The 24,396-nt window shown below is 42.4% G+C and overlaps 1 protein-coding gene across 1 annotated transcript in view; it reads left to right on the plus strand.

Moving 5' to 3' along the window:
- Positions 1-16,877: 16,877 nt before the first annotated feature.
- The window catches only part of NUP93 (nucleoporin 93), a 128,233-nt gene continuing 120,714 nt past the window's right edge, over positions 16,878-24,396 (plus strand). Inside the window, exon 1 of the mRNA XM_049786122.1 lies at positions 16,878-16,948. The gene's annotated coding sequence lies outside the window, so the exon portion shown is untranslated. The remainder of the gene's footprint in view (positions 16,949-24,396) is intronic.

A 24,396-nucleotide genomic window follows, 5' to 3' on the forward strand; every position in this document is an offset into this window, starting at 1 on the left:
AAGGAGAAGAGAGGAAAGGAAGGAGAATTAAAAAAAGTGATGAAGGAAGAAAAAATGAAAGGAAGGAAATAAAGGAAGAAAGGAAAGAAAGAAGAAAAGAAGGAAAAGAAAGCAAGAAAGAAGGCCTAATGAAAAAGACAATTATGACCAAAGCCACACCTGCTTGCCTCCATCATTTAGAATCACTGTTTTCCCAATAACCTTGTCTCATCACCCCTCTATGATTCACTTTGGGAGACTCCAATCTGACCAAACTTCAGGAACACACCAATTTAACAGAATGGACAGTTAATGACAAAAGCTTACTCAGTCTTCTACCAATGTAGACTTCATTGGAGATATAATAATTTTCACAAATACATTTGTTACTGTATTTTTTTCTTTTTTTTTGCTTTTTTGGACCACACCCTGTTGTGACACTCAGGGGTTACTCCTGGCTATGTGCCAGAAATCGCTCCTGGCTTGAGGGACATTATGGAATGCTGGGGATTGAACCGAGGTTCGTCCTGGGTCATCCGTGCGCAAGGCAAATGCCCTACCACTGTGCTACCGCTCTGGCTCTACTGTACTTTTTTCTTTTTGTCTTTCTTATTAATTTTAAAACTTTCTTCTCTTCCTTTTTATTCTTTTTTTCAATAACTTTGCTTTTATAAATAAATTTATTATGGTCAGCTATGTAATGCATTTTCTTTAAATAACGTAAAAATATTTTTAAGAAGGCAATTATGAGTAGAAAGTCACTGCCTCAAGTTTCATATTAATTGCTCTTGGTTACCTAAAACAAAAAATCTTCAGTATAAACAAAAAATTCTTCCAGGCAGAGAGTAAAGCCTGGCATGATAAAGTTTGCTTGAAAATTTTTGCATCTTCAAGTCATTCAAACACCAGAGGCTCTGATGCTTTTAAACAGAATTTAGAAAGGAATTGCTGATTTGACCAACAATATGGAATAGTAAGTTGTTGAGGCAGGAAGGAAATTGAGATATTCTGCAATTCGACTTAATATATCAGCAGACATGAGTCCCCAGGCTTTTCTGCTTTGCTTGTGAGGCTGAATGAGAATAAAGACTCGAGGGAAGGCCTCTCTGCTGCCTCTACCTCTCTGGATTTCCCTGAGGCACAATGAATTCAAAGGTCTTAGAACTCTGGGTGACTAGTTTCATTAAGGGCTGATGGAGCTTCTCAACTTTATATTACCCTGCAGGCAGATTGTACAAAGATTTCACACTAGAAACAAGATAGTATATTCAAAAAGAATGAAAAGAGACAGCTCAAAGATTTAAGCACATACTTCGTGGTACTGGAGAGATAGCATTCACACACAAGGCTCAGGTTCTAGAGCCAGAGAGATAGTGGGTAGTGAGCTGGCCTTGCTGGTTTAATGCCTGCTACCACATAAGGTTCCTGAATCCCACTGGGAGAGGTCCCCAAGGACAGCAGTGGGAATAAGCCCTAAAACAAAAGAAAGAGACTCAGGTAGCATCCATTCCACACAGTCTCCTCCAAGCACCATTGCATGTGGCCCCTCAAACAAACAAACAAAAAAGTTGGCTCTTAGGGAGTATGAGATGATACAGAAAATGTTTCTACTTTCATAAGAATTTTTGATTGCTGCTGACCTTAAGAGGGGATCAGGCATTCTGGCAAAGAAGCAGCAGCAGCAGGCTTCATTCCAACATGACTGGAATTAAATATTGCTCTCTACAAAGATGCTCTATTATTAGAATCTTTGTTTACTGAATTGTTTCTGGTTATTTTTAAATTTAAATAACTACAGATATGTCATTTTAAAGATTTTTTTTATTTTTTATTTTCTTTCTTTCTCTTTCTTTCTTTCTCTCTTTCTTTCTCTTTCTTCCTTCCTTTCTTTCTCTCTCTTTCTTTCTTTCACTCTCTTCTTTCTCTCTTTCTTCCTTTCTTTCCCTTCCTTCCTTCCTTCCTTCCTTCCTTTCTTTCTTTCTTTCTTTCTTTCTTTCTTTCTTTCTTTCTTTCTTTCTTTCTTTCTTTCTTTCTTTCTTTCTTTCTTCCTTTCTTTCCCTTCCTTCCCTTCTTCCTTCCTTCCTTCCTTCCTTCCTTCCTTCCTTCCTTTCTTTCTTTCTTTCTTTCTTTCTTTCTTTCTTTCTTTCTTTCTTTCTTTCTTTCTTTCTCTTCCTTCGTTCGTTCGTTCGTTCCTTCCTTCCTTCCTTTCTTTCTTTCTTTCTTTCTTTCTTTCTTTTTCTCTCTCTTTCTTTCTCTCTCTTTCTTTCTTCCTTTCTTTCCCTTCCTTCCCTTCTTCCTCCCTTCCCTTCTTCCTTCCTTCCTTCCTTCCTTCCTTCCTTCCTTCCTTCCTTCCTTTCTTTCTTTCTTTCTTTCTTTCTTTCTTTCTTTCTTTCTTTCTTTCTTTCTTCCTTCCTCCTTCCTTCCTTCCTTCCTTCCTTCCTTCTTTCTTTCTTTCTTTCTTTCTTTCTTTCTTTCTTTCTTTCTCTCTTTCTTTCTTTCTTCCTTTCTTTCCCTTCCTTCCTTCCTTCCTTTCTTTCTCTTCCTTCGTTCGTTCCTTTCTTTCTTTCTCTTTCTCTCTCTCTCTCTTTCTTTCTTTCTTTCTTCCTTTCTTTCCCTTTTCCCTTCTTCCTTCCTTCCTTCCTTCCTTTCTTTCTTTCTTTCTTTCTCTTTCTCTTCCTTCCTTCCTTTCTTCTTTCTTTTACTTTCCTTCCTTCCTTCCTTCCTTTCTTTCTTTCTTCCTTTCTTTCCCTTCCTTCCCTTCTTCCTTCCTTCCTTCCTTTCTTTCTTTCTTTTTCTTTCTTTCTTTCTTTCTTTCTTTCTTTCTCTTCCTTCGTTCGTTCGTTCCTTCCTTCCTTCCTTTCTTTCTTTCTTTCTTTCTTTCTTTCTTTCTTTCTTTCTTTCTTTCTTTCTTTCTTTCTTTCTTTCTTTCTTTTTCTCTCTCTTTCTTTCTCTCTCTTTCTTTCTTCCTTTCTTTCCCTTCCTTCCCTTCTTCCTCCCTTCCCTTCTTCCTTCCTTCCTTTCTTTATCTTCCTTCCTTCCTTCCTTCCTTTCTTTCTTTCTTTCTTTCTTCCTTCCTTCCTTCCTTCCTTCTTCCTTCCTTTCTTTCTTTCTTTCTTTCTCTCTTTCTTTCTTTCTTCCTTTCTTTCCCTTCCTTCCTTCCTTCCTTCCTTCCTTCCTTCCTTTCTCTTCCTTCGTTCGTTCCTTCCTTTCTTTCTTTCTTTCTTTCTCTCTTTCTCTCTCTCTTTCTTTCTTTCTTCCTTTCTTTCCCTTTTCCCTTCTTCCTTCCTTCCTTCCTTCCTTCCTTCCTTTCTTTCTTTCTTTCTTTCTTTCTTTCTCTTTCTCTTCCTTCCTTCCTTTCTTCTTTCTTTTACTTTCCTTCCTTCCTTCCTTCCTTTCTTCTTTCTTTTACTTTCCTTCCTTCCTTCCTTCCTTCCTTCCTTCCTTCCTTCCTTCCTTCCTTCCTTCCTTCCTTCCTTCCTTCCTTCCTTCCTTCCTTCCTTCCTTCCTTCCTTCCTTTCTTTCTTTCTTTCGTTTCTGGGCCACACCCGGTGACGCTCAGGGGTTACTCCTGGCTATGAACTCAGAAATCGCTCCTGGCTTGGGGAACCATAGGAGATGCCAGGGGATTGAACCTCGGTCCATCCTAGGTTAGCATGTGCAAGGCAAATGCCCTACTTCTTGCGCCACCGCTCTGGCCCCCAGATCTGTCATTTTATAGTTTTAAACAAATACATAAAACTTTACCATAATTGTTGGCTTTTATTTCTGCTTTACTGGTCTGTGGAATCGTTCTCCTATTTCCCTGGACTGCGGGTGCCAATAGGTTGAAGACCGCTAATGGTCAGGACTCCATGGTGGGTGTGCCTCATTATTGACCAAACACAGTGATGGTGGTGAATGCATTTCCTGGATGTCTGGCTATTGTATTAGAGTTCTCCAGAGAAGGGAAGTGGAGTTGTAGGAGACTTTGGACTTATTCAAGGTTCAAGACACAGGAGCTCTGATGCTCAGTTCCAATCTGGATACAAGAAAATAAATAAATAATGTATTGACTTTAAAAGCAGGCAGAGAGCAAAAATGACTCAGTCTTTTGTCTTTTTAGGCTGCCAGCTTATTGGATATGGCCCATCACATTGTAAGAAGCCATCTGCTTTATTCAGTCACTGATTCAAACAAATGTATTTTTGTTTGGTTTTATTTGGCTTTCTTTGTTTTGGAGACCACACCTAGTGGTGGTTAGGACTTAGTCCTGGCTCTGTGCTCAGGGCTCCCTCCTGGCAGTGCTCAGAGGACCACAGTGCCAAGAAACAAACAAACTTAGGTCAGTCTGTGAGAGGCAATCAACCTACCCACACCAGCCCTCAGAGAAACATTAATCCTGAGCCAGAGAGATAGCAAAGATGTCCTTGCCTTGCATGTGGCTAGCACTTGTTCTATCAACAGTACTGCCAGGAGTGATGCCTGCACTCAGAGCCAGGAGTAAGCTGAGCATCACTGGTTGTAGTCCAAATGCCAATTTCCCCCCCAAAGTTACCGTATTTTCCGGAGTAAAAGACGACTTTTGAAACAAAAAAAAAGTCAACCGAAAATAGGGGGTCGTCTTATATGCCAAGTATATCCCGTAAAACGTTTCGACATGCCACTAAACAAAAATTGTCTGGATATTGCCATGAAATGAATTTTCCAACTCGATCCTGCACCAGTCACTGCAACGCTGCTCGGACCGCCTCTCTAACTCAGTAAATCCAAGCAGGCTTTTTATGCATGCAAATTAGACAATATTCTGGACCCGAATCTACACTGTAAAAAGCCTGGTTGGTTTGTCCAGAGTCAGAGAGGAAGTCTATTACAGTATACCCTTTGCACCTTTGCTTGTTGTGATTGGCTCACTGTGGTACATACAGTTGCAGCACAGGAACGTTCTGTCTTATACAGCGAATATAGGCCTAAACCTATGTTTTAACTATAAAATTTGGGGGCTGTCTTCTTATATGCCGGAAAATATGGTAATCTTACCCAGAAACTCCTTGTAGACATCTTTATAATGATGAATGGCCAAATATCTGGGTATCCCAGGACCCAGTCAAGTTAACACATAACATTAACATTAACATCACAGATAAACCCTCTTGTAAAATTTTTATTCAAATCTTTTCTTTTTCTTTTTTATTATAATAATTATTTTAGGACAGACATCCAGCAATGTTCCAGGGCTACTCCTGGCTCATTAATCTGCTGATGTTTGAGGACCAGGCAGTGCCAGGCATTAAACCCAGGATCTCATACATGTAAACCAAGTACTCTGCTACTAAGCCACATTCTTGGCCCTGAAGTATTTTCTCATGGAGTTATCTGTTTTTTTTTTATTATTAATTGTAAAATAAAACCCTAGATTTGTGAGATCACCCCACACACCATATCTTCAATCCCAGGTAGACAGGATTGAAGAAGCAAGGTAGCAGCAACGGATTAATAAACCAAGCCAGTCAGGAAAGGATGATCATGGCATCCATGCTTTTTGTTTTATGGTCTCTGCCTGAGCCAAAAGACAGAACTGCCCTTTTCTTTATTTAACCAAAACTCATATACCAGGAGGGGGAAGGTCAAGTAATCCAGGTGGGCTTTTACATATTAAAAGAGAGGTTTAAGAGAAAGAGGAAGATGGGGGAATGCTTTTGTTTTGGGTTAATAGATGGTTGTCATCTTACAATTGAATGTCAGTAGTTTCTATATGCTGGACATGAGTGTTAGATGTGCATGTTGAATTTCTTTCGGTGATGGTCTTTTTACTCTTTTAATGGTGTTTAATTAATCTGTTTTTAATTATTTATTACTTCATCAATGTGTATCTCATTTGAAAAATTTTGCCAACATTCAGTTGTTTGTAAATCCTAATATTTTATTTTATTATTTCTTAAAAAATTATTATTTTGGGGCCGGAGCAATAGCACAGCCAGTAAGGCATTTGCCTTGCATGCCACTGACTTGGGACAAACCCAGGATTGATCTCCAGCATCCCATATGGTCCACCAGGTGGCTGGATCCTCCCAGCCTGCCAGGAGTGATTTCTGAGTGCTGAGCCAGGAGTAACTCTTGAGTACTGCCAGGAGTGGCCTCAAAACAAACAAACAAACAATCATTATTTTGTAGGCCAGAAAGAGTACAGGGTTTTGTTATTATTGTTGCTGATGGTGGTATTGTTGCTTTTGTTGCCACATCCAACAGTGCTCATATGAGACTCTGTGGATCAAACCAGGTGGCTGCATACAGGGCAAATGCCCTACCTGCTGTACTATTTCTCAATATTTTTTAGAAGATTTTCTCCCAGAGCCCAAGGCCACACACACACCCATACACTGCTCTACAGCTAAGCCAAAACAATTCTTTTAGAAGCTTTTTTTTTTTTTTTTTAAATATTCTGGTCTATGATCCATCTGAAAAGCATTTTGTTTTGTGCATTGAAATAAGAATTTTATTTTTTTCCAATAAAGTAAACAATACTTACTGAAAAGCCCTCCTTTCTACCCTTGGAGTTAGGGTTTTTTATTTTGTTGTTGTTGTTGTTTTGTTTTGTGGTCATACCCAATTGTGCTCAGGGGACCATATGTAGTGCCATATGCAGGGCAAGGACCCCAAGCCACCTCTTACAATTTTCTGGTCCTTGAATCTTTTTTGTTTGTTTTGGGGGCACACTTGGCAGTGCTCAGCTCTTCTGGCTCTGCACTCAAGGATGTGGCTCTGCACAGGCTCAGGGGACCTTATAGGGTACAGGAACCAAATCTGGGTTGGCCACAGGCAAGGCAAACACCTTACCCACTATATTTACCTGGCCATTGTTTTGTTTTGTTTTTGTTTTGTTTTGGGGTCACACCTGGTGGTGCTCAGAAGTTACTCTTGACTCTGCACTTAGAAATCACTCCTGGCAGGCTTGGAAAATCATATGGAATGCCAGGAATCAAACCCAGGTCTGTGCCAGGTCAGTCGCATTCAAGGAAAATAGGTTCCCGCAGTGCTATCTCTCTGGCCCCTACAGGCCCCCCCCTTTTTAAATCACAAATCATGAAATTCAATAGTATTGAATTGCATTCAATTTTTTTTGTTTTGTTTTTGTTTTTGGGTCACACCCGGTGACACTCAGGGGTTACTCCTGGCTATGCACTCAGAAGTCGCTCCTGGCTTGGGGGACCATATGGGACGCCGGGGGATGGAACCATGGTCCGTCCTAGGCTAGTGCTGGCAAGGCAGACACCTTACCTCTAGCGCCACCACCCTGGCCCCTCAATATTTTGTTTTATTTCATACATATCAAGCTCATAGAATACAGTTTTTAAAATTATTAAAGCATTATTGGAGAGATGCACAATGAGCTGGAGTACAAGCTTTGCATGTGGAAGGCTGGCTTCAATCTCCTGCAGCACATGCTTTCCCTAGTATCATCCAAGCACTATATGAAGCAACCCTGAGCATAGAGCTGGAAGAATTCCCTGCCGTTCCCCCAGCACTGATGAGCATGACCTTAAAACAGACAATAATGACTGTAGTCTTTCATAAATCTGAAAGACTGGAAAATGTTCAGCAGAGTAAAGCACATGTATAGTTATCATGAGACTTGGGTTCAACCCCTGGGACCAAAATGAAAAGTTCTTGACAATCTGGAAGTATAAGTTTCTTTCACTTTGTTTATCTTCTTCACTGTTTATACTCTCAAATCTATTTTATCATCAACCTGTTAGTTTCTATAAACTTTCTAAGCTAAAGATTGGAATTGCATTGAATTTATAGATGACTTTGGCAAGAGAATACATTTTTTCTTAGGTGGGTTATATGTTACAGGAATGGAACCAGAACCAAAGCAAAGCATACACTTGTTGAGCTGTTTCTAGGCACCAATAATTGATTTCTTTCCAACATTCTGTTTTCAAGTCAAAAATATTGTGGGGCCCAGAGAGATAGCACAGTGGCGTTTGCCTTGCAAGCAGCCGAACCAGGACCAAAGGTGGTTGGTTCAAATCTTGGTGTCCCATATGGTCCCCTGTGCCTGCCAGGAGCTATTTCTGAGCAGACAGCCAGGAGTAACCCCTGAGCAATGCCAGGTGTGGCTCAAAAACCAAATATATATATTGTAGTGGGGCTGGATCAATAGTACAGCAGGTAGGGCATTTGCCTTGTACACAGCTGAACTGGGTTTGATCCTCAGCATCCCATGTGGTCCTCCAATCTTGCCAGGAGTGAGTCCTGCATATTGAACTAGGAATAAGTCCTGAGCATCATCAGATGTGGGCCCCAAACAAGAACAAAAGAAAAATATGGTAGTGTTGGCAAAGGAGCTTGTTAACTGTAAAGGTAAGGCTCTGAGCATCGCCTGGTGTGGCCCAAAAACCAAAAAAAAAAAAAAAAAAAAAAAAAAGGTAGGCTCTGAGTTTGAACCCCAACACCACTGAGTACTGCTGAGTATAAACCTGGTTGTTCCTAAGTAATATCAGTTCAGAACATTGCTGCAGTGGCCTCAAAGGAAGAGAAACAAAACGAAGTTGAAAAATGTTGTATATGGAGAATGTTTATGTCTCCCTTGACACTCTCAGCAGTGCCTTTCAGGTTTTAGTATAAAGATCTTGTTTATTTGTTTGTCACATAAATTCCCAATTATGTTATTTTTATTTTAGTGCAATTTATATCACTAAAATATTTTCACTTTCCAATTATTTCTTACTAGAACAGAGAAATGTATAAATAATATAAAGCACATACATACACATACATATATACATATGTATATATAAGTAAGTATAAGTATATATAAGTAATATATAAGTAAGCCAGGGGTTACTCCTGGCTCTGCACTCAGAAATCACTGCTGGCAGGCTCGGGTACCATATGGGATTTCAGGAATTGAACCAAGGTCTGTCTTGGGTTGGCTGTGTGCAAGGCAAACACCCTACCACTGTGCTATCTCTCCAGCCCCAGAAATATATTTTTAATTTTAAAATAAGCTTGATAGTTTATATTCTTATTAAATTCAATTTTATTTTCTTCAGGGTGTGGGAAGAAATACCTAGTGTTGCTCAGCCTGTGGTGCTCAGGGGACTATATGTGGTACTGGGGATCAAATCCAAGTTGGCCACATGCAAGGAAAGCATTTTTTTTTTTTTTTTGGTTTTTAGGCCACACACGGCGGTGCTCAGGGGTCACTCCTGGCTGTCTGCTCAGAAATAGCTCCTGGCAGGCATGGGGGACCATATGGGACACCGGGATTCGAACCAACCACCTTTGGTCCTGGATCAGCTGCTTGCAAGGCAAACGCCGCTGTGCTATCTCTCCGGACCCAAGAAAATCATCTTAACCCCTGTACTATCTTTTCAGATTCTAAAAATTTCTTTTCATATGATATCTATAGGTTTCTTTTGATTTTCTTCTTTGGTAATCATATCATCTATCTGTAATGATACTTATTTTTTACTTGCCTATCTTTTTATCTAACATTTCTTTTAAAAATAGGTTATCCCCAGAAGGGCTGAGGAGTGTCCAGGTCATTTTCCTCAGATACTCTCTTTCTGTTCATGCCTGGCCTGACCCTTTAGCAAGACACTTCAGTGTTTGGGGCCTGGCAACAAGGGCCACCAGGGTTACATCTGGCAGTTCTTAGTGGGAAGGGGAACATGCCATCCTGGGAATCAAACTTCGAAACTAATATTGCTTTTTTATTTACATTATTTATTTATTTATTTTTGGTTTTGGGGCCATACCCGGTGTTGCTCAGGGGTTACTCCTGGCTATCTACTCAGAAATAGCTTCTGCAGGCACTGTGGACCATATGGGACACTGGGATTCAAACCAACCACCTTTGGTCCTGGATCAGCTGCTTGCAAGGCAAATGCCGCTGTGCTATCTCTCCAGGCCCTATTTATTTATTTATTTATTTTTGGTTTTTGGGTCACACCCAGCAGCACTCAGGGGCTACTCCTGGCAGGCTCAGGGGACCATATGGGATGCCGGGATTCAAACCACTGTCCTTCTGCATGAAAGGCAAACACCTTACCTTCATGCTATCTCTCCGGTCCCTTATTTAAATTATTTTTATTATAACATTGTGATTTACCAGGTTGTTTTTAATGCAATTAATTTTAGGCATTAAATGTTTGAACACCAGTCCTACCAACAATACGCCCTTCCTTCCACCATTGCCCCCAACTTTCATCTATACCACCACCACCCTAACCTGCCCCATTGCAGGGCGGTGGCGCTAGAGGTAAGGTGCCTGCCTTGCCTGCGCTAGCCTTGGATGGACCGTGGTTCGATCCCCCGGTGTCCCATATGGTCCCCCAAGCCAGGAGCGACTTCTGAGCGCAATAGCCAGGAGTAACCCCTGAGCGTCACCGGGTGTGGCCCAAAAACAAAAAACAAAACAAAACAAAAAAAAACAAACAAAAAAATTTACTTCATGTTGTTTGTTATAATACCAATGCAAATGGAACTATCAAAACTCAGATAACTAAGAATTATCTTGCAATAATTATTATATCTCTTCATGGTGTTACTAACATCATCTAAGGTTTACTGAGCTGTGGCTGATAATTGAGCCTCCTGTGTTCAGGATATCTGGGCCTCATGGATTTCTATGCAGTTTTTTCCATCAGATTTTCTGTGATCATAGTGATCACAGATAATATGAAGAAATTCTGAGGTGCCACATGACCACATGCTATATTTATATGCATTCAAAAGAGCTTAGGCTTAGCTTAGAGTTTTGGAATGTTTATACATTATTGTTAAGGAAAGCTGACCAACTTATTTTGCTCACTTGTATTATTTTAGTTCTTAAAAAATTAACTTTCTAAACATGTGCAGTAATTTTAACAAAGGAGTTTTGCTTTTTTTTTTTTCCCAATGCAGAGGTAAGAAAGACACCTGTGTTATATTTACAAATTATTCCTCAAAAACAAAGTTAAAAATGTTACAAAATGTTATTTAAACGCAGATTAAGGAGCTTAAACTATTAAAAAATGCCCATGACCTGAACCACTTTACAAACTTCATATACTTTTAAGATTAAAAATAATTTTTTTTTTTTTTTTATGTTTTGCACTTAGGTACAGAGAAACTTACAGTTTTAAAAACAGGTACAAAGTATTGCCACACATACGTGACCTTTGCATAGGTTAAAGAACTTTTTATGACATTTTGTAACACATTTAAGACTTTTTAATTTTATCAACTGTGGCCTTTATATTTAGAAAAACATTTCAACTTAGGCATCCCAACTCAGGAAAAAAGGAACATTTGTAGCACCAGAGAGACAATTATAAAAGCCTGAGGGAAGATAGGCATTTGTATAGTAAGGGATGGGAGGTTTTCGCCCTGCTCGCTGAATTTTGCTGAAGCTGCCGCATGGCCAAGAGGGGGGGGGTAGCAAAAGTTTGTTGCCACGTGTGGAACCGGGTTTAAGCTGGGATTTGGAAAATGGGCGCTGTCCCTTTAAGGTGAAGCCAGCGATGAGCTCAGAGATTAGAATCTGTGCTTGCTTGCTGGAAGGAAAGATTTTACTGTGGAGAAAAAAGTTAACTTTGCAAGAGTTCAGCTTTTCAGCGGGGGAGACAGCGCCGCCCCCAATAGATTTCAAGCAGGAGAGCGTGTAAGGGGCTGGGGTCACACGGCTTGAAACAGCTGTGAGGCTTTTCCAATTAAAGGCTTTGTATTGTTGCAATTGCTGGTTAAGGAGGGGAGGGTGGTGAGGGGAGTTGGTGGAACAGGGACGGAGCTGAAGCTAGGGAAGTGAAGGGCTGTTTAGGATTTTGCACAGAGGGTGCAGCGGCAGAAGTAAAGATGAAGGGTCAGAAGAGGAAGGAAACTGAGAGACAGAGTTAGAGCGAGAGGGAGCCCAGGAACACTAGATTTCTGGCAAACATCATGAACAAACATTAAAAAATTACAAATATCTTTTTTGGTAACCTCTATATGTCTGGCTTTCAACTCAGACTGTATATATTTAATGAATTTAAGTTCAGTACTCAACGAAAACACCCATGGTAGCGTATCCTATGGGTGAAGCCCCAAAAGCCAATCAGGGGCGGCGATCAGAACGACTGGAAAAACTGCAGTTTAAATTTTTGATTAAGGCTAACTCGTTTCAACGCCTACCCTGATGAGGTATTTCCTGCGATTTACGAAAGAGCTCCAGACTCGCCGACCTGTAGTCGTTCGGAGTGTGGCGGTGATCTTCGAGCCCAGCGTTGGGCGCCAAAATGCAGGGTCCAGAAGCCCCCCAGGGGGGCCCGGCCAGCAGGAATTAGCTGGGAAGGCTTCTCAGACGACCGCACTTCTATTTTGCTGAGTAGAAGCACAACCACACTGTAAGAAATTTAAGAGAGGTTAATAATAAATGGCCTAAGACAATATTTCACTGTTCAAAGGCGTTTATTGAAATACAACTCCTTCTTTTATAGTGAAGGAGAAGGGGGCAGTACAAAGGTGCTGTCAATCATACTTTTGGCGCGAAGTGGACAGTGGGCTAGGGGGCTGGATGACCTTCAAGCTATGCTGAACGTGCTGTTTCAATGGAAACTTTTAGTGTCCTTCTAGCTGCATTCCTAATTGCTTGACTATCAGGAAATGGTGCAAGATGTGCTTGCCTCAGTGATCTTGAACAGACAATGTAGCATATACTTATTGATAACAGCCTAATTCACTCCGGAATGTGGTCTTAAGGAATGGGGCCTAGTTTCTGATAACTGTACCAGGCAGTTTTTACTCTCCTCCGGGCTTAGAGCTAAATTATGTCCTGCAGCTGCACATTCTTTTCTCTTAGCTCAAAAATTTACAGCAAGACTGCATATTGCTTTTAGGTGAAAAGCTGGGCTATGGCAGAAAGAACAGCAAAATGTCCTCAAACAAGTCAGTTCCCAACACAAAACAACCAAAAACATTCTATTTAATTATGCTATATTATCTGTTTTTATTATTCGTGTAATTGGTTAATTACTACTTTAGAATTCTTGCCCTTTTATTTATGATAATTGTTTTAGTTCTTTCTTGTAAAATTACACAAATTTTATATTCAAATTTTAAGGAAATCATTCAACAAGTTGGAAAATATTCCATGGGGCCAGAGAGATAGCACAGTGGTAAGGCATTTGTCTTGCATGCAGAAGGACAGTGGTTCAAATTCCGGTGTCACATATGGTCCCCCGAGCCTGCCGGGGGTGATTTCTGAGCATAGAGCCAGGAGTAACCCCTAAGCAATGCCGGGTGTGACTGAAAAAAAACAAAAAAAAAAGGGAAAACATTCCCATTTTTCCTATTATTTAGACTTTATGTAAAAATAGTATAAAAATATATACTATATATTTTTATTTAAAAATAGTATGACTTCTTTCTTGCATTTTCTTTTTCTTTTTTCCCCCAACTCCTCTTAATTTTCTTATAATTGTTTTATTTGGGGACTACACTTGGTGATGCTTAGCACCTACTCCTGGGGCCTAACTTCCAACTTGGTGCTTGAAAGTTGATCCTGATAGTGCTTGGGAAAACAAGCTGATGGGCGTCAAAGCCAACCCTTCCACATTCCAAGTATGTACTGCAGGTTGTTGAATTCTCTCTTTTCCTTTCCTTAGGTATTTGGAAGAATTCACCAGTGAGCTCTAGGGAGCAGGAACCTTGTTTATTGGTTTCCCTCTGAATGCCAAACATTTGGCACATAACAGGCAGCCAACAGAGCTTTTGTGGTTTTGTTTTTGTTTTTGTTTTTGTGTCACACCTGGCAATGCTTGGGGATCACTCCTAGCTGAACTTCAGGAACCAAATGAAGTACTGGGTACTGAACCCCAGTCAGCCTTATTCAAGTACCCTTTCCACTGTACTATCTCTCTGACCCCATCTATCTTAGTCTTTTTCTCCCTGAATTATGGGAGTGTGGTCATTTCCTGGCAGAAATTTTGAAAATTGCACTAGCTTTTAAGGCCCTATGATTCCACAACTCAGAAGAATGACTTTTCCCATGTGTCATATGTCCATTTTTGTCACAGTTTATTTATTTTAATTTATGATCAATTAAAATTTCATTTTAAAATGTATTGTTTATTTGGGGGCTGCACATTGCTGTGCTGAGAAACTGCACCCAGCTTGGAGCTTGGGGACAGCTTGGGGCTGAACCTACTTCTCCTGCTTAATGCATGCACCCCAGTCATGGAGCTATCTCTCTGCTTCCATACTTTGTTTTTAAATTTCTTACCCTTTCCTTCCCCCTGTAGATGTTGTTATTGGGGTGATTGGTCATATACATTAGGCTTCATTGTAGAGTTTGAACATTTGCTTTTGATGCTCTTTGAGGGTCCCATATTCTGTTACAATGTTTGCATCAGTACTTTTGAGGGATCACACTCCATTAGTGACAGCAGTCAAGGACACTCTGATTGTCGTGCTCATGGGTGAGAGGGTCACTGCAGTGCTCATATGTCTAGCTACGTTCTCAGTGCACTGACACCTTAGTTTTTGTTTGTTTGTTTGTTTGTTTGTTTTGCCTCACCTGGCGATGCTTAGGGTTTCTGAGGAATTATTCTTGATGGGCTTGGGGGAACATATGGGATGCTGGGGATCAAATCTGAGTCAGTTGCATGCAAAGAAAATCCTCAACTACTGTGCTATCGTTCTGGCCCCCACATCTTGTTTTTAGCTGTGGTGTACACCAGAGATTGCACATGTTTGGGCTTTTCTTTGTTTTTGTTTTAGTTTTGGGTCTCACACCTGATGATACTTAGGGGTTAGTTCTAGCTCAACTCTGAGGAATTTCTCCTGAGATGCTTATGGGAATCCAAGGAGTGAATCCGGGTCAGCCACGTGCAAGGCCAGTGCCTTACCTGCTGGAGTATCACTCTGGCCCTAGGATTGTACAGATTAGCTGCTGTGCTTGCATGGACCTGGTTGAAATATGTCTGGAAATTGCTAGGGCTGTCAGGGATCACATATTACAGGCACAGACAGCTGAGTTGCCAGGATCCTGCTGGGCAGATATGGCAGTTCCAAGAACTAAACTCATGATCACAAGATAGCTGCTTTAGTCACTGACCCTAGTCCTCTATCCTTATATACTGGGAAAGCAGTAGATTCTTAGTTTATTTCTCCTGCCTACGTACCAATCTGCATGAAGAGTGTAAAATAATTTTTTTATCCTCTGTTCACACCCAATGATGCTCTGAGCTTGGGCTTGGGCTTACTTCTGGCTCTGTGCTCAGGGATCACTCCTGGCAGGGCTCAAGAGACCCTATGGGGTATGAGACATCTGGATACCAGGCGTCAAACCTAGATGGGCTACCCGAAGAGCAAGTGCTTTATCTGCAGTACTATCATTCTGCCCCCAAACTGCTCCAATCTTTCTTGACTTTCTTCCAATGGTTTGATGTCTGGCTCCAGATAACTGTGAGTCTTAGTTTACATGCCTCCCCTCATCCTCTGCCAGCCTTTTGCTCCTTCTATTTTCCAGCAAAAAAGCTCCTTTCTGTTTAGAATGCTTAACATGCAGCAGAATTCGGCAAGCCTGACCTTTTTCATGACTATTTTAGCTCAGTGGGCACCAGCTTAAAGAGGCCTTCTTTGACCATATAAGGAATTCTCTGCGGTCAACTACCTTTATTCCTTTATTTTTATTTTTTTTGTATTTTGGGCCACATCCGGCAGCACTCAGGGGTTACTCCTGGCTCTGTGCTCAGAAATTACTTCTGTCAGGTTAGGGGGACCATATGGGACGCTGAGAATAGAATCCGAGGTCGGCAGCATGCAAGGCAAACACCCTACCAGCTGTGCTATTGCTCTAGCCTCTCTTCCTTTATTTTATTTTATTATTTTATTTATTTATTTATTTATTTTTGGTTTTGGGGTCACACCCAGCAGCACTCAGGGGCTACTCCTGGCTCTATGCTCAGAAATTGCTCCTGGCAGGCTTGGGGAACCATATGAGATGCTGGGATTTGAACCACCGTCCTTCTCCATGCAAGGCAAATGCCTTACCTCCATGCTATCTCTCTGGCCCCCTCTTATTTTATTTTATTTTATTTATTATTTTTATTGTATTTCATTTTATTATTTTATTTTAGTGGAACACCTGACAATGCTTATATCTTACTCCTAACTTTGTGCGTCCCATACAGTCCCCCCGAGCCAGGAGCGATTACTGAGCGCATAGCCAGGAGTAACCCCTGAGCGTCACCGGGTGTGACCCACCACCCCCCAAAAAAACCCCAAAAATCCACACAGGTAGTTAAGGAATCCTTCCCTTAGCTTAGAGCAGTGCTACTCAAATAGTGGGGCACGCCCCCCAGGGGTGGGGCGCGAGGCTCCGAAAAGGGCGGCGCGTTTGACCTCGGCTAACACTGTCCTAACAAGCTAAGCCCGTGTTTATGTCTCTGTATGTCTCTGGAGCTGAGAGTCGCTGTGTCCTGCTTCAAACCCCGCTTCGAAAAGCAATGCATTGCAAAACATGCTCATTGTGGCCATTAAGCCAGACATCACCTCTGATTAAAAAAATCAGCTCAAATTATTTTATATATTTTTGTTTTGCAGGTTAAAGTTTTTTAAAATAAAGATACTATTTACAGTCGCGCGGGGGGGACCGCGAAAAATGTTTTCTTCTTCCTAGGGCGGCATGACAGAAAATAATCGAGAAGCACTGCCGTAGAGCCACGTGGGCGGGGAGACTCCAACCTGACAGCTGCCAACTTGACAGCGGCGCGGGCGGGGCCATGGGCGTGTCCGGCTATCCTCAGGCCACGCCCTGGCCACGCCCACCCGCCTTGTTCTTGTTCTTGTCCTCCGTTTCGGATGTCCATAAAGTTAATTTGGTTGAGCCCGCGCAGGGCCTTCTGGGAGCGGCCGCGCTCAGCCAATCCGGAAGCGCGGGCGAGCGGCGCGAGAAGCGGCGGCCGCGCGTTCTTTCGTCTGCATTCGGGTGTCAAGAGACGGCAGTGGCGGTGGTGCCAGCCAGGTAAGGGCGTCTCCTCCCGCCGTGTCCTTCCGAGCAGCGGGGACTGGCCAGGACGTGTGGAAGGAAATCCGCCGGGGCTGGGGCAGTGGCTTCGCCTTTCCCGCCCGCATCCGGGTAGCCCGGGGCACACGCCCTCCTGTCTCCGGGCCTCGACTCAGCGAGCACCTGCCTTGGAGGACTCCCACCCTCGTGATGGATGGTGGATCGGGCCGCGCTCGGGCCTTGCCTGCCGTGTCCCTCCTCGGTGGGAGGAACGTGGACGTCCTGTGGCCTACCTGGGCCCAGCTTCTTCCCTGGAATCTGCAGCCGCAGCCGCAGCGCGCCCCGCCGCTGTATGAATGAATGAATGAATGAATGCTTGCTCCCCCATCCTCCGCGCACTCTCCTTTTGCTCACCTTCTCTCCATAGCTACCTGCCAGCTCGCTGGTGCATACCTAGATCGTATCAGAAGGCGTCTTAGGAGAGGCAGGAGAGCATTTTGGGGACCTGACCCAGCCTTTGATGGATCTTCATCCAAGGCAATGCAGCTCTTATTTTGGGGAGGGGGGTTGGTTTTTGGGTCACACCCAGCAGTGCTCAGGGGCTACTCCTGGCTCTGCGCTTAGAAATAGCCCCTGGCAGGCTCGGGGGGGGGGATTATATCGAATGTCGAGATTTAAATCACCGTCCTGCATGCAAGGCAAATGTCTTACCTCCATGCTGTCTTTCCGGCCCCGGCAATGCAGCTCTTAAAAGTGGGAGATGCCAAGAATTAAGATCCGGAGGATGGCCCCTATATTCTCCAGTCCCCGTAAAAAGACGAGGGTTGTGTTTATTATTTTCCATATTAAAAAGAAAATAAATTACAGGGCCGGAGAGATAGCACAGCGGTAGGGTGTGTTTTGCCTTGCATGTGGCCAACCCAGGAGATTCTCGGTGGTTCGATTCCCAGCATCCCAAATGGTCCTCCGAGCCTGCCAGGGATGATTTCTGAGTGCACAGCCAGGAGTAACCCCTGAGCGCCACCGGGTGTGACCCAAGGACTCTCCCCCAATACATTACGTGCCCACTGGAGAGAGGTTTTTGGTCAGAGATCTGACATACTGTCGATGAGTTTTGATTTAGGTTGAAATGTCTTAGCAGTACAAAAAGAGCACAGGGGTCAGCCTATTGTTTGGAGGATTCTAGAGGTATCCTTGGGCATAGTAGCTTTCATTCAGCTGTTGGTGCATTTGTGTCGGGACATGTTCCAATTTCGTTCATGGTGGTTTTATCCAGGTTCATGGCTTTTAATTTTTATTGTTAAGTTATGGTCTGCGATGCTTTTTCTCCAGCTGCCTACTTATGTCTCCACCAGGATGGATTATTGGGGTTTGCTAATAAGCTCTTCCATTCCCCCCCCCCCCAACTACTAGTCTTATTCTCTTTCTGGCCCCTCTCAACTTCAGTAATATAGAAGACTGGTCCATATGGTTGATATTACCCTTAACTGTTCTCATTCTCCACATTCAGTGCTTGTTAGTCTGGCCAAGTTCCCACCATCTCTTGCCTAGACTGTGAAATAACCTCTCATGTGTTTTCCATGCTTCTACCCTAGCTCCAGTTTGCACCACAGCCACTGGAAAGATTCTTTGCTCAAAAAACCCTCTACTGATTTCCTGACTTTTTCTGCTTTTTCTTGGGGGAGGTGGGTAGTGGTCAGGCTTCCTCTTAGCTTTTCATCACAGTGTGGTGCTTAATCACAGATCTGATTCAGGCCACGTGTGTCCTACCTCCCAGTATGGCATTGGTTTCTGGGTCCCTAAAATGTCAATCAATATAATTTATTTTTGTTTTGTTTGTGGGGCCATACCACGATCAGTGCTCAGCGGCTTATCCCCCTGGTGCTCATGATGCAGCACAGGGGATCATTCCCAGGGCTCCAGCATGCAGAGCATATACCCTAGCTCTCTGAGTGTTGCCTCCTCCTTTCACTCTTGCAGTTTACTTCCTTCCCTTCCACATGTCAGCATGCTTTGGCTTCATGAACACTGTATCTGTTCACTTTTCAGGTCCTTCCATAGGATTACCTAGCCATGTTTTCCTCATTTTCTGTCTTCCTCTATTGCTTTAGTCAGGGTGGCGAACAAGTTCGACACAAAGAGCCAAAATTTTAAACTGTGAGAGTCAGAGAGCCACACCACGCAGTAACCTGCCAAAACAGATAAACACTCACACAAACGCATATGATTTTAACAATAATATATTAAACACATATTGCATTTTGCCATTTTGAATGAGGGTAAAAATCCTGCAGTGATGGTGGCGGTGTGCTGCGTCCTCCACACTAAGAACTAATGTCAAGATGTGACCCAACATGTGACACATGGTCCCCGCTCACTGGCCCAAGCAGTTGTTTCCGAGGGATGGGAGACGGGATGACGCATCTCCGCGCTCAGAGATCTCTCCTCCGAGGTCCCTCCTCAGAAGCAGCAGAACAAAATCCAAACTTGGCAAAGAGCCACAGTATACAAAATAATGATAAGAGGCAAAGAGCCACATTCATTTTGGCCGGGAGCCCCTTGTGGCCCCGAGTGTTCGCCACCCTTGGCTTTAGTGGTCCTTGCTATGCATATTTTACTTATCCTTTGTACTGTTAGTCTTCCTCTTCTAGAATGTGAAAGGGCTATTCATTGATGTGTTCCTAGACAACAGTTATGTGCTTTGACCTGGCATATAGTAGTCCAGTCAGTTTAAAAGAAAGGACCCTGTGACACTGTTCTAGACTTTGGGATGATGGCAAATAAAATGGGCCCTCCCTCATGAACACCACAGCCAGTAAGCTCACAGATACAAAATATATTATCTGAGAATTTTTTTTTTTAATAAAAGGAGGACAAGATATTTGAAGTGCGAACTGATTGAAATGAGAGCAAGTCATGGGAATATCTGGGTCAAGAGCATTTTTGGAAAGGGAACAGCAACTGCAGAACTAGAGAGTGGTGAGCTTGCATCCCCAAACCTTCTGCTATTTGGGGGTGGGAAGAGGTTCCTGGGCAGTGTTCAAGAATCCTGAGGCCACACTATTGGTTCTCAATCATTGGGGCATGCAGTTCAGTGGAAGGGCACGAGGATGCGGTGCTGCTCCAGCCCTTTAGTGCCAGGTTCACCTGAGTCACCCTGGTGTGCTGGGTCCTCCATAGACTATACCTAATGATGCTCAGGGGATTATTCGGTTCCAGGAATCTAATTCAGGGTCTCATACATGCAAGGCAAGTACATCTAAGCCACATCCCTAGCCTTTTGAAAGGTCTATTTCTTATGTGTAGTAGATTTTTTTTTAAACTTTTAGAATTATTTCAGATTACCAGAAAGTGTGAAAGGACAGAGTTCTCCCTACTTCTCATTTAGTTTGATTAGTGATGGGGGGCGGGTCCACTGCTGAGTCTGACCCCAAAATAATTGCTATCATCACTAAAATGGGACTTTCTGTGAGGGCATCTTTAGTCATTTTCAAGATAGATTAGGGCTGGGGCTGGATCGATAGCACAGCGGTATGGCATTTGCCTTGCACGTGGCTGACCCAGGATGAACCTGGTTTCGATACCCTAGCGTCCTATATGGTCCCCCAAGCCAGGAGCAATTTCTGAGTGCAGAGCCAGGAGTAACCCCTAAGCATCACCAGGTTCCCCCCCTCCCAATAAAAGATAGATTACAGCTAGGGATATGAGTTAGCGTTGGAGCAAAGACCTTTCACATATGAGTACTGGTGTCTTTTAAGTTGGTAAATAAGATAGAGTCAGAATAAACCACATTGGTAAATTTTGTAACAGGTAGGACCTTAGAAATCTCAGCAAACCTCCTGGTCTCACTGGTAAAAGTGTGGTTAGAATTGGGAACTGGCCAGTGCTAAGTTACAAATAAACAGGCTGAACTTCGGGTCCAGATTACTGGAGCCTTCTTGAGATGGAACAGGTGAAGCTCTGCCCTGTTTGAGGGCAGTGTTCCACGTACCCACACCTGCTTCTGCTCAAATTTAAATGGTTTGACCCCTTGACTGATTTTAGAGAGATGGTGCTGCAATGCTGAACCTAGTAGGGCCAAGATACTATGGTGCTAAATAATCCTAGTGACATAGCTGTGGGAGTGTGCAGCTTATAATGTGGTCACAGGACATCTGCAAAGTTCACAGGACTGACAATAGTTAGCAACACAGAAAATAAGGTGGGAAAGTTGTGTAGAAGCCCACTAAACTCAAATAATGAAAGAAATAGCACAAAAGGTTCAACTAGCACATAACAGCAAGTTCTTGAACAGTAACATCAGTAACACAATTATAAGATACATGTTTGTAGTAATCAGTATAAAGCAAATTTTTTTTTTTTTTTTTTTTTTTTTTTTTTTTTTGGTTTTTGGGCCACACCCGGCAGTGCTCAGGGGATACTCCTGGCTGTCTGCTCAGAAATAGCTCCTGGCAGGCACGGGGGACCATATGGGACACCGGGATTTGAACCAACCACCTTTGGTCCTGGATCGGCTGCTTGCAAGACAAACGCCGCTGTGCTATCTCTCCGGGCCCGAAAGCAAATTATTTTATGTATGCTAAGGGGCAGACTAGGGTGAAGGTTGGTAATTTAGGAAATTGGTGGAGGGAGGTCATGCAAATGGTTGGATTGGTGTTGGAATATTGAATACCTGAAATGACTCTATTATGAACAACTTTGTAAATCATGGTGTTTAAATAGTTTCAAACTGGAGAATCTCTCCCCCGCCAAACAAAAACAAAATCCAGGCTGGAGTCCACAGCTCTTTCTTCCAGAAAGGATTGCTTTGCTCAGCAGAGAGTTGGCCAGAAAGTTCTCTGTATTCAGTTATGACACAATGGTGCCTTTCTTTCTTCATTGAAAAATATAGTAATATTGGGGCCAGAACAAAAGTACAGTGGGTAGGATGCTTACCTTGCCTGATTGAACATGCCAGGTTCAATCCCTGGCACCCTATAAATTCCCTTGAGACCACCAGGAATAATACCTGAGTATACAGATAGAAGTAAACCTTGAATACAACTAGGTGTGGGCCCCCACAGAAAGGAAAGAAGAAAGATAGGAAGATGTAGTAATATTAGTGGTATTGTTGGGAAGCTGAATTCTACACACTTGTCTTCCATTTCTCTGGAATGGAAGATCATTTTTTTTAGCCTAAATTCTGAATAATTAGGTCTCACTTTTAACTGAGTTTCATGGGACTGTAAATCATAGGGACTGGTGAGATAGTACAGGAGTTAAGGTGCTTGTTTTGTAATCCTGCTGACACTTAGTTCCATCCCTGGCACCGCACATAATGCTTGTGTTCTCTTGAGCACCGCCAGGGGTCGCTCTTGAGTACCACCATTTGTGATCATTTCTCCCTTTCCCCATCCCCATGCTTGAAGGTCACTCCCTGCAGCTTGGAAGTAAACAAACCAAATGAGAACTGGTACTCAGTAGGACGCAAGCCACTTGAGGGCTCTAGGATATAGGGCAGGATGGGGCAACATCTATGGTGGAGGAAACATTCATTTGGGAGGAGGAGGTGTTCCTGAAAAGTAAAGGGCCATGTAGGAAACCCAATCAGCAACTGTACTGGAAAGCACAGGACAGAAACATATATAAAAGAATGCCCCTTATAGTGGCAAACTGGTGATTTGTTGGAGGCAGATTGAGGGTGGGGAATTGTAAGTCAACTGGACACTGGTGAGGGAATTAGTGTTGAAACATTGTATGCTGGAAACCAATCACAAATAAATTAGTGATTCAACAGTAGCTTTAAAAAATAAAACAAACCAAAGCCAACAAAATGGAGTCTACTACATATAAGGCATGTATGTACCTTAACCCTCTGACTCCTAACTATGTTTTTCAGAATAATTCATTTTCTTCTCTTCAGAGAAATCTGAAATAGTATGTGAATTGTATTTTCTTTTTGCTTATTATAATTGACAGTTGACAAATACATTAAAATTTGGAATGATATTATTATTTAAGCATCATAAGAAGAGAAATCAGAACTGGTCTTAAAATTATGATGCCTGGAGGTAGACTACTTATGTGGTGTTGAAGATTCTTCTTCAACTGTTCAATTGATAGGATTTGAGAGTAAGATTTCCACTTGAAATTAAGAGTATTAGCTTCCTTTTATACCTTCATAGTGGAAATTTGGATTTATAATAAAACTATCTGAGGAACATAATATACATTTGAAGCTTACATTTAGAAATTTTAACTGTTGAGATAGTGCAGTGGGTAGGGTGCTTACCTTGCATGTAGTTGATCCGGGTTCAATCTCTGGCATCCCAAACGGTTTCTTGAGTGTCAACAGAAATAATTTCTGAATGTAGAGTCAGGAGTAACCCCAAACCAAACCAAACCAAATAAAATTTTAACTGTCTTCCAGAAAGTCTTATTGCTGTAAAGTTGTGATTAAATAAGTTATAATTTAGCAGCAAACATTTACTATAAGATTTTTCTTGTTTTGTTTTTTGTTTTTGTTTTTGGGTCACACCCGGCAGTGCTCAGGGATTACTCCTGGCTCTGTCTACACTCAGAAATCGCTCCTGGCAGGCACGGGGGACCATATGGGACGCCAGGATTCGAACCACCGACCTTCTGTATGAAAGGCAAATGCCTTACCTCCATGCTATCTCTCTGGCCCTATAAGATTTTTCAAATAGAGATAGTTATAATTAAAGAACAAAATGTTGCCAACTGGCAATTTTCGGGGAAAAAAACTAAAATAGTAATTAACCAGAGATTATAAAATACTTTCTGTTATGATCAACCCCTTGAAGTTGATAGGAATTTTCTTCTTTTTTTGAGGTGAGGCCCATACCAATGGTTCTTAGAAGGTACTCCCACCTTAGTTTTGGAGGTCACCTTTGCTGGTACTTGGGTACTAGAGGGCACTTCCCCGAACCTCCTGCATACAAACCATGTGCTCTCTGGCCTTATTATCTTTTTATAGATGAAGAAATTGAAAGAAAAGCTTTGTATTTTTTGTTGCAAGGGAAATTAGACCCACATTCAACTAGTAAATGAACATTGCTAGATTTAAATCAGGTTTGGGGCATAATGTCCTATCTTCTTTTTTGTTTTGTTTTGTGGGTTTTTTTTTTGGGGGGTCACACCCGGCAGCGTTCAGGGGTTACTCCTGGCTCCACGCTCAGAAATCGCTCCTGGCAGGCACGGGGGACCATATGGGATGCCGGAATTTGAACCACCGTCCTTCTGCACGTAAGGCAGTTGCCTTACCTCCAGGCTATCTCCTGGCCCTGGTAATGTCCTATCTTCTACTTACCCAAGCTATATAAAATGTAAAAATTTTTATGTGTCATGAGGTTTTAAAAAAAATAATTGAAAACAAATACCAGGCTATTCTTTTTATGGGTGTGTGCTTACTCCTGGCTTTGTACTCACTCATGGCAGGGCTAGGGTGGACCATATGTGGTGCCAGG

This window comes from Suncus etruscus, chromosome 14 (genome assembly GCF_024139225.1).
Source record: "Suncus etruscus isolate mSunEtr1 chromosome 14, mSunEtr1.pri.cur, whole genome shotgun sequence".
NCBI classification, from domain to species: domain Eukaryota; kingdom Metazoa; phylum Chordata; class Mammalia; order Eulipotyphla; family Soricidae; genus Suncus; species Suncus etruscus.